The 15,316-nt window shown below is 38.8% G+C and overlaps 1 protein-coding gene across 1 annotated transcript in view; it reads right to left on the reverse strand.

The window, feature by feature from the left end:
- ALDH8A1 (aldehyde dehydrogenase 8 family member A1) overlaps nt 1-15,316 on the reverse strand; it is a 660,663-nt gene that overhangs the window by 20,068 nt on the left and 625,279 nt on the right. The window lies entirely within an intron of this gene.

A 15,316-nucleotide genomic window follows, 5' to 3' on the forward strand; every position in this document is an offset into this window, starting at 1 on the left:
AAAGACTTCAGAAGATATGGAGATTATAATTCAGTCTATTCAGTTTATCAGCACTGTTATTAAAAAAAACAGTAAGATTTGATTTAAATGTTGTTGACATCTACCTCTAGTGCATGCTGCTACTATGTAATAAACCACCTTCATCAGATCTTGAGTGCAGATGTTTATTCTGAAAGGTACAAAAATATTTGCCCATAAAGGAAAAACTGAGGTATTTCAGCACAGTAACTAAAAGATAAATACATTCACTCCAGCTTCATTCCAGTTCATTCCAGTATCATACAGCTCCTTCAGTCCTTACACTGATTTTCATCTACTTCTGGTTTAATTCCCATTCCTGCTTGACACTGGAATGTTTCAGTCAAACTAAGCAGAGAGGTCATCTTAGACTTCTGCCCCTCATGTTTTAAAACTTTCACTATGTTTGGATATGCTGAGGTCAGCAGATATGTACGCAGTCCCACAACTGCAAATCTGTACATGTAATCAATTATGAGAAGGCCCATAAACTGATTATTGTATATCATTTGATAACCATTAATTATTTTTCTTGTTTTTCTGTCAAGTTGATCAAAAATATTTTGGAGACAGTCAATCACACCAAAACTGTAAGTTAAAACAAGGAGAGCAAATTGATTTATAGCCAGGACTTTATTCCTAAATGCCAGAGCTGTGTTCAATATTAGTTTTAGTCTTCTGAAGCATTCCTTACTGAGTTGTATTCACATTTCTTCTCAAATATTTATACATTCCTTCCTACTCAAGTTTCTTTATATCATATTCCTGTCATGGGCTGATATTTCCTTGGTGCCGCAACTTTCCTGCTTTAAATGTTGCTTTCACACATTTATCAAGACCAGATGTCATTCTTATATCATCTGAGAAAGTACTAACCACTGTAGTTGTGCTTTCAATTCCTCATCTGATTAACTATATAATTGTAAGCAATCCAGAAAAAGTAGTTGAGAAATATTTAAGCAAGTTTGTTTTCTGGGGGAAAACTTATAACCAAGACCTTATCTGTTAATTAAACAGCTTAATGGGTTAAGGGCAAGACAAAATGATAGTGGTAACAAAATAATGACCCTGGAATATTCCCTTTACATTTTTATCCTTGGGATAATAATTTGCCCTTGGTCATGGTTTAATTGCAAAGTGGTTTGTCACTGTTTCATGGTCAATGTAATATAACTGGTAAATGGAGGGTATATGTTATACACCTGTACACACTCCTTTATCCATGAATGTGGGATGCTGTCAAATGTTTTTTTTTTTTCAGGTTTCATTACAGGCATCCTGGTTAATTCATCATAACAGAACCTCTGTTTTTGCTGATATTTTTGCCATGGAGATTTCACATTATACATATTGTCTAGCTGAAATAAAACAGATAATATTGGCAGCTTTTTTCTCATTCTACTCTCATCAATGATTGTGAAGATGAAAGCCCTGTTGTTTATTTTGGAGTGCTCCTATACTCAGGAAGAACAATATAACAGTATTCAGCATTGAGAGTATTTGGATGTAAAATTACCACTAGACCAACAAGAACAATTTTGTTTAAAAAGTACACATATCCAGAAATACAATGAATTCATAAAAGTATGAAACAAAATCCATTAACTGGTAACATATTTCTTTAGGATATTGTTCATTGTTTGGATAACATTCTCTAGTTGTTCATTAAACAATGGAAACTATGGTGCCAAAGATATGGAAATTCCCATTTTTGCAAAAACATACAAAATTCTTAACTAACAAACTGTGGTCCTTTACCAGAGCTAAGAATATTAGAAATACCATAGTATGAAAAGGTGGATTTCATCACTGTACTGACAGGTTGTGAAGACATATCTTTCAGTTTGATCACCTCAGTGTACTGTAGCTTGTAGCCAGCACAGGTGATGTACTGTCTGTCTTTAAACTGAAGCAAATCAGTGTCTTCTTTGCTCAACTGTCTGCCCAGTATTTTATAGTGATCATAATGTCCTTAAATTTGCATTTACAGTACATTACAGATTTGAAAGTGTACCATAATATTATTTAACAAGACAACTCATATCTAATGATAATATTACATACCCTTTCTTTACACTTGACAATGCCCAAGTGTTTTTCATAGATTCTTTCTAACACCTGGTTACAAAATTCATTTGGCAGAACTGCACTCACAATTGCACTACTGCATTTTAAATTTAGTCCTTGTGACTCATGAATTTCATCATGAAAAGCCTAAAAGACTTGAACTGGTAATAATCTCTGTTATCTAGTCATCTTGTCAAAACCATATTTTAAGCAATTATAGTTCTACGTTATTTACAATATATCCACTGATAATATCAAATGAAACATTTGAACTCAGGTTTCTGTTTTAACTCTTTGGTCCCACATTACTGCACACTGCACTCTACACACTGTTTCTGACATTTAATAGACTGCACTTCAAGAATTTCTGAATTACTGACGCTGAAAACATGACAGCTATGTGCTTCTTGAATATGTGAATCATTGATACAGTGGATCTGCAAATCATTGATTTTGTGACTGTGTAAATTATAGTCACGGCAAGTCTGCAAATAATCCTAATTGCACTGTAACCTCTAGTGTCCTTCACTTGCAAACTGTGAATTCACTATATTATGCCAACTGTTCACAAGCAGATATTCCCAATATATAACACTACTATTGACACAAGCTAAAACAATAAACTGTACTCTGTTTTAATAGACAAAACACTGCCCTGTCTGATCCAGTGATTTCAGCTTATAGCCAGAATAAGTTATCAACATATCTCTCAACCTCTTAGAGCAAGAAATTTGGACAAAGCCATAAATAGAAGTGGAACAAAGGCCCAAAAATAGGGAAAGTTTTTAAATATTGTTCTTACAAGCTTAGAAAGTTGATAGAATATCAGGATTCACATTAGCATGATTTTTTTCTAAGGGTATGAAGTCTGAAACTCTATTGACTGTCATTATTTTCTAACTTCAATATTTAATGATTTGCCACTAATTTGCCAGAAAAACACAATTTTATGAAAAATGGACCAAAAATATGAGGCAAAAAATATGGACATTCTACGAAAATCTGTACAGTTGAAAGGAATGGAATGATTTTTTTAATCAAACCATAAACATCTTAAGCCCATTTCTGTGAATGTACTTTCTGTTATAATATTGCGTTGTGCCCCCATATCTGGTTTAAATGTGATAAATGCCTCATTTATTCAAAGCTGCTCAGTCCAGTAATTTTTACATTGACATCTCCGTTCCCATTGAAGTAGTATACAAAGTCTTAACACACACACATTCACTGTATTCACAAACAGAGCATTTTCTTTGCCTTCTGTCAGTCAGTTATGGACTTGTTCATGTCAGCATCAGCAACTATGCAATCATCAATTGTATTTTTATCATTCACTAACAAAATATTTTTCTCCTTTTTCTTGACTTGCAAGCTTGAGAAAATTATTAGGCTGTCCATACTTCTTGCATTGTCTTAAAGAAAAAATTCTTGGCTGTCCACATGTCCTTTGTTCTCAACAAGAAAGTTATTACACCGTTCACACTTCTTCCATTCTCTAGTGTATGCAGGATATGACTCCTTGTTTTTCTGATAGCTACACCTTCAACAAAATGGGGGTTGCACAGATAAAAGCTTGTCACTTTTAACTGTGTCATCAGAATATATCTGTAACTGTCATTGCTGTCTTACTGTTTGAAGCATTTTTCGTATTACACTTTGGCTTGATGGTACTGTTTTCCAGTAGCAACAGACATTAGATTCATTTTAATTCTGCACACATCTAAATCTTCACCAAGCTCCTTCTGAGAGCAAGTTAATGTCCCTCAGCAGTGAATCATGCTTTCCAAATGCTCACTGTTTAGCTCTGCACCTTAAACAAGGCATATATGCATCAATATGTTCCAGTGAACTGTGGTTTCTAGTGAAAAAAATGCTGCATTTATTGTAAGCTTTTTGGGTTTAGAAAACTGATAGCATTTGTCTTTAGTGATGGCCAAATTAGACCACTCCTCTTTAGTAAGAGAATTAATGCCATAAGCTGTAGATGGGGTGCTTCCTATAGTTCAGGATTTGGTTCCCTCACCATCCATTTGTCTTCTGTGTGACCATGAACATATCATGTAACCAGGCAGTACTCCTAAAAACACAGAAAATGGGCTAGTCTCCTCAGTGGTCATCTGGACTGCATGCCAAGTAATTACCTATAAACAAGAAGGACCTATGGACCTATCAAAAAAGGTATTAAAAGCCTTCATTGCATTATTTCCTGCCTTACGTGCAGTTTGAATCTCTTTCCTTTTCTCAGCTGAACCTGAAGCAGTGCCGTAAAGATTTTTTTCACCCATTATTTCCAACTTTCTGCCAAGTTAGCTTGTAGCACCAAAGATACTGATAGAATAAGTGTCAAGATGTCGCAGCTGTACTCAAAATAAAATGGTGGAAAATACAAAATGCCCAGGATTTTCAAATGTAGTTGAAAGAATGGAAGTTTCTGCATCTGAATTGTGTTCATTATTCATAGTTTTAGTACTAAGCTAACTGCCCTTGCGAGCCATTTTAAGCTTAGCCAATTATCTCTTGTGAGACTCAAACCCTGCACCTTGTGTTTTTAAGGCAAACACCTTAGCCATTAAGCCACCCTCCCACTCAGTATGACATATTGCAGTTAGACCACATGTAACGACTTTGTTAAAACTGAGCATACCCCAAGGCATAATGAGTTAATGAAATGAGTAAACATGGTCTGAAGAAATTATATTTCTTGGCACAAGTAGTCTCCATTCACACATTACTATTTCCTTTGTTGATCAGTGACTTAATTTCTCAAAATTTAAACTAATGTCATTACATTTTCAACATTTCTCTTTATGTTTAGCCAGTAATAACATTTAATGGAGACTACTTGTGCCAAGAAATATAATTTCTTCAGACCATGTTTACTCATTTCATTAACTCATTATGCCTTGGGGTATGCTCAGTTTTAACAAAGTCGTTACATGTGGTCTAACTGCAATATGTCATACTGATGTTGCATTTTTCCTTCTCAGTGCTGAAGATGAAGTAGACGGTATTACATTCTAACAATCAGAGCTGCTATCATCCTGCTTGAGACCATGCAATGTTTCCAAACTGCTAGACTCAGACTTATCTTGTAGACATTTCTCAGCTGTGAGACAACCATTCTCTGTACCGATGTGGCAGTAGCTGAGGAAGCAAAGCATGGCATTCTGCATGCACTTTAGCATTATCTGATACTTAAAAACACACTGTACTCTTAAGAGGGTACAGCCTGAGTGATCAAATAAAGTCAACCATAAGCAAACAAGCATTAGTGTCACCCTGACATGATTGACAGCCATTATACAATATTCATTTTTGTATTAACTCGTTTTCTTTTTCCTGAGATGTTTCTTTGATTTGTTCTTTTTTTCTGTTGTACATATTGTGCTATCCCATTTGAAAAGCACTTCTCACATTTCATTTTTATGCATTTATTTATCACTATTACTAAAAAATGACAAAATTATTATTCCACAATGCTGTAAAGCCACTAAAAAAGCAGGAGGTGTTACTATAATGTACACTGAGAACCTCACACTAACCCCTCTAGCGTCCCCCTCCCCTCCAGACACTCCAGCAGAACTTTTTTTGGCTAACTGTAAAATTAATCCCCACACCTCACTTAACATTTCTGCAATCTACATTCTACCTGGCGACATCACAGTACTGGAAAGCATTCTTTCTTCTTTCTCCTCTGACCTCCACAGTGAGACTCTAATCATGGGAGCTGTCAGCATCAACTGGTTAATATTCACCACTGTATCCCCCTCCACCTCCATTAATTTACATGGTTTCATCCAACTAGTAACTACACCTACCTATGCCACTAAATCAACTACCCATTCAGCTATACTTGACTGGATTCTAGTATCACATCCCCATAAATATCACTTCCCCGAAACCCTACCTGACACCCTCAGTGACTATTGCCCAACCAAAATCCTTCATTTTATCCCACACATACTCAAACCCCTTAAAATCAAAGCATGTCGTAAACTAAAAAACTTTGACCCTAATGCACTAAACAGTCAACTATCAGCTATCAACTGGACCTTTCTCAGACAGCTACCCCTCAACAAAGCTGTCACGGAATTTAATGACATATTCCTCAACATATTCAACTCCCTGGCTCACATACACAATGTCAGAAAAAAATCTGTCATATCCCCTTGGCTAACTCCCTCCCCTCACTCCCTAATGGCTCAGAGGGACAAAAATTGGAAGCTATGGACCAAAACCAAACTGCCCATCCACCTATAACAATATAGACATCTTCATAACCTTACTAAGAAAGCAATTAACAACGACAAGACTCAAATCCCCCAGAAACACTCAAATCCCCTAGAAACATACCTACATAACCCAAAGAAATTCTGGCATACAATTATTCAAATCCTTCATCCAGGTAACACATCCACTCCTCAACCAAGCCCCACTATCACTCCTCTCAAAACCGCTACTAACTTCAACTCTTACTTTATAGACTCCATTAGTAAACTAATCAACCATCCAAACTCTAACTCCACCCCACCGACCATCCCTCTTGTTCCCTCTAACACCTTCTCTGCTTTCTGCTTAAAAACTGTATCCACCAGATACATAAACTCTCTGCTGCTTAAGTGTAAACCTTGCTCTCCCTCAATAGATAATCTCCCTCCAATTTCTCTAACTTGCTTCCAACTCCTTAGCCCTATCCATCTCTATTCTCATCAACCGATCTATTACTGAATCCAAAGTCCCAGCCATATGGAAAAAGTTCTACATTGTTCCCATCCATAAAGGAGGTAACTCCACCGAACTATCCAACTATAGGCCCATAGCAATTCTATCACCCCTCTCTAAGATCCTAGAAAAAATGTGTACACAAACAAATCCTACAATACTTCACATGAGAACCTAATCACCCCCACCCAACATGTCTTTTCCCTGGTCATAGCACCTCTACTACTCTCATCTCCTTCATAAACACCATCTCACAAGCTAGAGACCAGAATAAACTAGTCTCCTGCCTTTTTCTTGAACTCTCAAAGGCATTCGACACCATCTCCCACCCCCGCCTCTTAGATAAACTCTCTCAATTAAACCTATCCTCTGCCACTATCTCCTGGTTCTCTAGTTACCTCAGCAACCATTTCCAATCTGTCAAATGGGGCTCTGCTGTCTCTCCCGAACTCCCTATACAGATAGGAGTACCCCAAGGATCAATTCTAGGACCACTGCTGTTTAATATTTTTACTAATCAGTTATCTACCTGTACCCCACACTCATCACTAGTGCAGTATGCAGATGACTCCGCAGTCATCACCATTGCTGATACCCTTCCCGAGCTCCATACTACAACACAGGACTCCTTTCTGTGTATTAAAAACTGGCTCAACCAAAACCATCTAATCTTCAATCCAAAGAAGATCAAACTCTACTCTTCATACAAAAAACTATGACCCACCTGAAACCTTCCTTCACCATCACTTCCCACAATAACACACCCATCTCAGTAGAAATTATTATTGATGACCAGATAAAATTTGACCTGCATGTACTAAATAATATTAAGAAAAATCATCACAAACTTGGTCTCCTTTATAGAAACAAAAACTTTCTCTCAGGTAAAGCTAAAACAGCTCTATCACATGCCTACCTATTATCAACCCTTCTTTACAGCTCTCAAATTCTGACCAATTTACAGAGCTCTCTCATTACTAAACTAGAGTCCACATACAAGGTAGATAAATTTGCTGCTAAACTACCATACTCCTCTCATCACTGTTTAGCACTCAGAAAACTGAAATGGTTAGAATTCCTCCAGAACCTTCCCCTCTCTCAGCTACAGATAATTCATTCTATTCTATACCAGCCCACTTTCTGCCCCAGCATCACATCTATTATCTCCTCCTACATGCCAGCAAGAACACTCCGGAGTTCTGAACAACAAATCCTGTCCATACACAAATCCAAGATCAACATAGGAAAAAAACTTTATAGTTGTTACCCTGCTGAGAACTGGAATAAACTACCAGTCGACATCCGACACATTAGACCCAAACACCAATTCAGAAATGCAGTAAAAAATCACTTAAGCAAAAATAAACTATGTCTGTGCTTTCCCCCCCTGACTGACCCGTCTCTCTAGGCCATCTAATCTCTCACCTTTCTCCTACTTCAGTGTAACCCTACCTTCCTCCTAATCTCTCTTCATTCAACTCTGCATGCCATCTTTCCTATCTCTCTGCCTCTAACCTACAGTCTTATAAAATCATTCGTATCTGACCACCTCTTCTCCCATCATAGCTAGTTTAAACTGTAATGATGTCTAACTATTCTACAGCTGCATGGCAAAGGTTAGAAACACTTATTTACCTTAAACTACACTGTAACCACTGTTCTTTGCCTTGTATATTTTATCTGTATTAGTTCTTTTACTCTGCACTGTACCTTCAGTATGTGCTGATATGCAGAGTCTAATTGCTATTCATGTTAAAAATGCATTTGTATGTATCTGCTGGAGATTTTGTATAATTAGCTATGTAGTAAGTCAGCGTAATTGTATGTATTAACTGTGGAGCTTTTCTTCCCGGGTCTCCACTGAAAAATGGCTCCGCCCCAGCTAGATCAACCTGATCAACAAATGTCAAATAAATAATAAATAAATAAACAAAACATAAGCAAATGACATCAACCTGAATCCATTGAGTAAAACATTACTAGAAAACGTTTTTCATCAGATCTGATCATGCAGTTCACAGTGCAGTGCAGTGTACAGATAGGACTGCTATTTTTCTACCCATCAGGGCATTACAATAAGTCTGCAATATTGAAGCTGCAGTGATACAGCGGTAACGTTGTTGCCTCACAGCAAGAGGTTCTCTTGTTTGATTCACGGCTGGAGTGTCTTCTCAGTGGAGTCTGCATGTCCTCCCTGCGGTCGTATAGCCTCCGAAAGACATGCGTGAATGGGCGTGCCTTCGCTGAAGATTGGGCGTCTGGCTGGCAACTCGGCACCATAAAAAATCTACTGCCAATCATTAGCGGATCGGAGTTCTGCTGTGGCGACCCCTAACCTGGAAAAGCCGAAAAGACAAACAACAACTAATAACAGAATGAACACATTTTGGAGATATCTCATCTGTGGAAATAAAATTATTGATGAAACCTATTGTGTTGGTGATTTCTCTGGATGCTATCATTTATTACATCAGTCATCTGTTGTATTGAAGATTGCCATTGTATATACGAGAATCAGCAATTTATATTAGATATTTTAATCCTTAATTAAGTTTGCTAAGACATCCATACCTGTGTAGGTGTTTCTTTGTCTGTGGAAAAATGTCAGTGATCAGTGTATAAGAAACAAAGGTATCTCTCTTTTCATTTATTTATTTATCGGTGCATTGCAACAGTGCTTATTTTATTTTCTTGTACAAGTTCCACATTTTATTTTCAAATACATTGTGGTAAGAATTTAATGAAGTAATTGCCTAAAGCTATCATATCAGATTTCTTACTGTTTACATGGTGGGCTTTCTATATTTCAGCATGTTTGAACTGCATATGTCTATAGCAACAATGTATGGTGCCATGGATTTAAAAGCACAGACTGTACTGAGATATTTGTCAAAGATTAAAAGAAAATATTGCTGTTTTAGTTTGTCTCTTAGCAGTGAAAAGGAAATTGTGACATATTTTTCTTATTGCTTTCTTTTTTTCCTTTTTCTGTTTTTTTTTTTTCTAGTCTACTCCATATTTTAGCACAGCTATCACTCTAGTTTCTGTAAGGCATGTTCAGTTTACCACAGTAATGTTAATTTTTATTTATTTATTTTAATTTGTTTACCAGACACGAGCACTGATCAATTCTGACCAGTTTCATTCTCACATGAAGTCAAAAAGGAGGGACTCCCACAGTTTGGGCCCAAGAAGTGAGAATGTATGGTCAGAGATATGCAACTTGGAGTGTGGGATTTGTGCTTTAGGGCTTGAGTGGTTCAAGTTTCTTAGTTTGTATATGGGAATAACTCTTATTAGTTTTCAGGTTAAAGGATGAAGAGTATTTTCACATAGGAATTTGCCTTTTTTTGTGTTATATAATGGTGTGAATTTTTTGCATAGTATATAGTAATAATAATTGTTTTCCAGTATTTCTGTAGAGGTGGAGATTTTAGTAGAGACTGCTGATATAAGGGGGAAGCTGAATCTGAGTTGCGGAAGTAGGATTTCTTTCCCAAAAGCAGATCTAGTGGACTGTAAGAGAAAAAAGGATATTTTTTTGCGGCACAAAAAGTAGGTGATTCATTTTTTTACATGTATTATCAAGATGCAGGTAGAAGTTGCGAGAGGAGTCTAACCAAAGAACAAGATACTTGAAGGAGGAGACTTGCATTAAAGGGATGGTTGTTGTGATGATATGCTGAGTTTTTGCTTAGTACCAAAAAGTATAAATTTAGTTTTAGATGTATTTAGTATTGAGGTTTTTAGCAGTAACCCAAAACTCACTGAGGTGATTGAAGTCAGACTGTAGATCTTCTTGTAAGGTAGTAAGTGAGTAGCTGGAGAGGTAGAGGACCATGTCATCTGCATATAGGATGAGAGGAAGGAAAGGAAGATCAAGTGCAAGTTTACTGATATATACAGGGAATAAATGGGGCAATAATAGATACTTGAGATACACCTTAGAGTAGGAGAGAGGAGTGAGAGGTACAGGAGTTATAGTTCACTTAGAAATGACAGTTAGTTAGCTTTGGAACCAAGGGATGGCATTAGGTCTAATGCCTAGTTCTGAAATGTGGATTATAGAAGTGATTGACTATGTCAAAGGTGCTGGTTTTACCAGAGAGCATGCCTTTGTCCATAGGATCATAGGAAGTTACTAGGCTATTGGTCCTGAGGCCCTTATAAATCTAGCCAAGAGTTTAGCCTATGTTTAGACAAGTCAACACCCGATGCCCCTGTCCAGCAGGGACATGGGTGGAATCCCAGGGAGGTATTTTCTGTTTCCCATCCAGTTATCCACATTGAACTTAAAAAGGGATAATGAGGTACTCTGCTTGAAGTGAAGAGGGAGTCTATTCCACAGATGGGGGTGTCTCTGGGACACAAATCTGTCCTGCCAACAAGTCCTATTGATGTCACAGACCAAGTTGAGGCTGTGTATGTGGGTTACTCGAGTGGAGCTTGACTTGTGGATATGCAGCAGTCCCATTGAGGTGGGGTCCGAGATCACCTTGTATGCCAGATAGAGGTCAATTCTGAGGAGTCTGTATGAAACTGAGTAGAGGGATAGGGCATTTAGCCTATTTGTGTATGGTAGACTTTTGAGGCCCCAGATTCTCCTGATGAGGAACCTCTGTGGTCTCTCCAGCTGCTGCATGAGCTTTGTGAGGTGCATGTCGAACGGGGTGTTGTACTCAATAATGGGCTTTATAAGGGAAGAATACAGGGATGTTATGACCACCTTGTCCCTAGTTAAGATACCCTGACTTATGAGGTGGGCCATGTAGAAAGCTTTCCGTGCAATGTAAGCAACATGGTGGTCAAAAGTCAGGTTGCTATCAACCTGGGTGCGAAAATCATGACTGATTGCATGCTTAGGACGTTGTTATTAATGTGATAATTTGTGGGGACATCACTCTCCCCAAAGGAGATGATGATGCATTTTTTTGGTATTCAGCTTCAGGCCATGTTTCTGGCACCAGTCATTTGTTTGGGTGAGACCCTGTTGGAGGATGTCCACATCACTAGGGGATTTGATGACAGCACCCAGCTTCCAGTCATGTGCAAACTTGGTCAGCCATAGCCCACTGGTTTTGGCCTGCACCTCAAAAAGTATATCCCAAATAACAGATGACCCAAGACTGAACCCTGGGGTATGCTACTCATTACGGATCTACTGCTTGAGGTGGCTTCCCCTATTTTGACTAGGTGAGTGCTATCAGTGAGCGAGTTAGCTACCCATGTTGTAACATATGGATTGATGCCTAGTTGAGAGAGTTTATCTATTATGCTGGAGTGTGGAATAGTGTCGAAGGCTTTGGCCAGGTCAAGGTAGGTGATGTGCGCTGTCTTCCCCTCATCCATGGCTTTGGTGACTATCTCAAAGAAGTCGATCAAATTTAACAGACATGACCTCCTCTTGACAAAGCCAAACTGTGTGGGAGTGAATGTTTGGAGGTTGCCAATGTCCATGTTAATGAGGCTCATGATAATCCATTCCATGGCCTTGCAGATCAGGCTAGCTAGGCTAATTGGTCTATAATTTCCTGGTTCAGTGGATGCTCTACCTTTGTGCAAAGGCATGACAGTGGCTGTTCTCCACTCAGCTTGGATGAAGCTGGTACTCAGGCTTTGGTTGAATAGGGTGCCTAATGGTGCTGCAAGTTTCTGCCTGAGTTCATGTAGGATGCAGCTCGAGATATTATTGGGTCCCATGGAGGCTGTATTTTTTGCCTTTGAAAGAGCAGTGATGACCTATTCCCTAGATATAAGGGGAAGGGGGCAAGTACTGGGGATGTCCTGATTTACTGATGGGGGGACAGAGGGGTGAGGTTTTTGCTGAATCTGCCAGCCAGCAAGTTTGCTATATCTATGTCATTTGTATATGTGATGTCCTTGCCCACCAGTTCTGAACAGATCTGGGTGCTTCCTTTGAGACTGTGGACATATGTGAAGAAGGCCTTATGATTGTCTCTAGTAGATGTGGCTAATTTGGACTCAAAGTTTGCTTTGGAGGATTTCACTAGTGCTCTTATTCGCATGCTCAGGCTAAGGAGAGATTGCTTCCAATTGGGCACCTGTTCCTTCTTGGTCCTGGATAGCATTTCTTTTCCTTTTGTTATAGAGTTTATTTATTGAAGATGTCCACCAGACAGGTTTACTCTTCCTTCCGGAGAATGATTTAGTCCTGCCGGGTATTCCTGATTCCATGCATCTATATAAATGCTGGTATAGAACTTTGGTGTAGTTTTGGATATTGGTGCCAATTCCTAGAGAGGGGGAGGGGGCTGTGAAGCTGTTTATACCATTTCCCAGGAGGCTGTAATCAGTTTTGGAGAAGCTTTTTTGTTTGACCCTAAATAGAGGGGGGTCGGGGGAAATGGCGACTTCAAAACTGACTGCTTTATGGTCGGATCTTACCAGGGAGGATGATACTGCAGGGATGCTGCAGTTGTAGCTCATGTTGGTTAATACCAAGTCAAAGATATTATCACCTCTTGTGGGGGTATCGACTAGCTGCTCCAAGGCATTTGCACTGACAAAAATTGAGGAATCTCTGGGCATTTGTGTTCTGGCATGAGTAGTTCTTCCAATCTATGTCGGGGTAGTTAAAGTCACCAAGGATCAGGGTAAAGGGTTGAATCTTGATAGATTTGAAGATGTCCAGATAGGTGGATTGGGCATCTTGAGTCAAATTTGAGGGCTGGTAGCTAGCTATAATTAGTATAGGGGTCTTGTCAATGGCTAACTGCACCTGGAGTGTCTCCTGTGTGTCATACTGTTTGACCATCCTGGAGGTGTGTATGTCTTTAGTATATATTGAAACTCTACTTCCTTTGGCTTTACTGCCCACAGTTTGGGGTCTGAATGTATGACAGGATGAGTAGCCAGGTAAGGCTGGGTGCTGGCTATTGACATGAGAATTTCATCTGTCAAAGACCAGATGGCTGTGACCATGCAGTCCAGAAGTCATGATTTTGTTTGAGAGAAGGTGGTATTTATTAACATTCTGTGAGCTGAAAGTAGACAATTTTCTCCAGAATTTTGCACAGGGCTAAGAGGATGGAAATGGGGTGATACAGTGTGATAGGAGTGTAGATTGTATTTGCTTGGGCAGCGGTTTTACTATGGCAGATTTCCATATATTATGCATGGAGCTGGCAGAGAGACAAAGATTAAATATGTATTTTAGGGATTCAACAATGAAATCACAACAGTGGTATATGAGCCGTGAATGTAGGCTGTCTACAACTGCAGACCTTCCAGCTGTATTTTTTCTAGTAAAGGGATGATGTCTTTAGATGAAATCTGTCAAAAATAAAAGAGAGGAAGATATTGTGGGTGGGATGAGGTATCATTTGTGGTGGGGGGGTGCAGCATGTTTGTGAAGGTTACTAAAGTGTCTGAGGAAATCATAAGGAGACCCACTGAAGGAGGTACTGCAAGGATATTGACTTCTTTCCAAAATTTCCAAGGGCTGTATTTGAGAGTTTTGAAGGTTTATCATGGAATAACTTTTGTGTCTTCTAATGGCTTTTTTGGCCAGGTTTCTTAGAGTTGGACACTGCTCCCAGTTTTCTGGGTGGGATTTAATTTTCAAGAACAGCCAGGATTCATCCTGATGTTTGAGGGTGGATTTTAACTCATGGATTAGCCATTTTTGGGTTTCAAGTTAGAAAGGCTGGAGATTAAGGGGAAAGTTTCTGTCTCATAAACTAGTGACAGTGTGTGTAAGGAGTTCATGTGCTTTGTTATGATCTTTTGTGTCTACAATGGTGGCCCAGTCATAGGAAGAGAGAGCTGAAGATTTTTATTTTATTTTATTTTTATTTATTTATTTAACATTTGTTAACCGGGAAAGTCCGACTTGAAATGAAGCCAATTTTCAGTGGAGGCCCGGGAATAAAGGCTCTAGATGCATGTCTTTGTAACGTGGGAGGAAACCAGAGCACCCAGAGGAAACCCACACGAATGCAGGTAGGACATGCAGACTCCGCACAGAAGGCACCCCAGCTGAGAATCAAACAGGAGAACCTCTTGCTGTGAGGCAACAACGCTACCGCTGCATCACTGCACCGTCCAAGATAGTTTTGCAATACTGACAATGGATTTATATCTGAAAGAGATTTATTTTTTGTTTTGGGAGTTGGGCAAAAAATGGAAAAACTAATGTGGCAATGATCATTAAATTGGGTCTACATTAGAACATCGAAGTTTCAGAACTTTGAATGTTCTAATATCAAACCCAATTCAGCGAACGCTGGCAGCATCCAACATTCAGAACAGCAAATTTTTTCCGAAACACATACACACAACACAAGCACACAAAACAAACAGCAATCCACACACATACACCTAAAATCTTACATCTAACCCTACACTAAACTGTACATACACCACTAACTATCCACTTACCTTAACTCAAACCCTAACCCTAAGGTCCGTCACTATCATACCTTCACCTCATCTGCGCCCTAACCCTAACTCATCTACCCTGCCCTAACCCTCACATCCACACAAACGC

The sequence above is a fragment of the Protopterus annectens genome, chromosome 1.part1 (assembly GCF_019279795.1).
Source record: "Protopterus annectens isolate FY-2018-M chromosome 1.part1, PAN1.0, whole genome shotgun sequence".
Taxonomy (NCBI): Eukaryota; Metazoa; Chordata; order Ceratodontiformes; family Protopteridae; genus Protopterus; species Protopterus annectens.